The sequence below is a fragment of the Brassica oleracea genome, chromosome C7, assembly GCF_000695525.1.
Source record: "Brassica oleracea var. oleracea cultivar TO1000 chromosome C7, BOL, whole genome shotgun sequence".
Classification (NCBI taxonomy): Eukaryota; Viridiplantae; Streptophyta; class Magnoliopsida; order Brassicales; family Brassicaceae; genus Brassica; species Brassica oleracea.
Genome location: NC_027754.1, coordinates 10,569,553 through 10,570,250, shown reverse-complemented (window position 1 = coordinate 10,570,250; position 698 = coordinate 10,569,553).

Here is a 698-nt window from a genome sequence, read left to right as displayed (position 1 = left end):
ATGCAGACTCCTCTCAACGGAGGAAGCAACGACAATCAAAACACTCCGGAAGCGGCCGTCTCCGCAGCCAACGCAACTGCTAACGCCGCGACGCTCGAGGAGTTCAAAAAGATGTTCTCCGCCTACGAAAAGAGGTCGGAAGAACAGGACAAACTCATGGATACCTTGACGAAAAAGGTCCAAACTTTAATGGCAGGGACCCATGCAGTCCTCCCCCGCGGATCTATGAAAATCAGCAGATGAAAACTCGACTTCACAACCCCACTTGACAGGCCTGGAACATCGCTGGAACGTCCTTCTGGACAGAACCCCAGCGAAACATCCCCTGCCGAGAAACGGAACTCTGAAAGTCCTCTACCCCCTGCAAAGGACACAGAGGTCGATGAAGTCGAGCATGTCGACTTGGATCCCAGCGACGTCTCCTTCGATACCGAGGAGGACGCGGACAGACATCCAAGAAGAACCAGAAGCCGATCGGCTCGGGAAGGTTCCCCGTTCGATAAACCAATGACGGAAGAGGAGGAAAACCTCTACTGGATCGAACAGGAGGAGTTGGCTGAGAAACAGGCCGAGATTACTCGTAGCAAACGCCGACAAGCTCGGAAATATTCTGGTGAGAAATCGGACATACGCGACCTTCACGACTACATAACCAAAACTGCAGCGGAAGTAAGGGCCGTGAAATCCCAGATCCATCA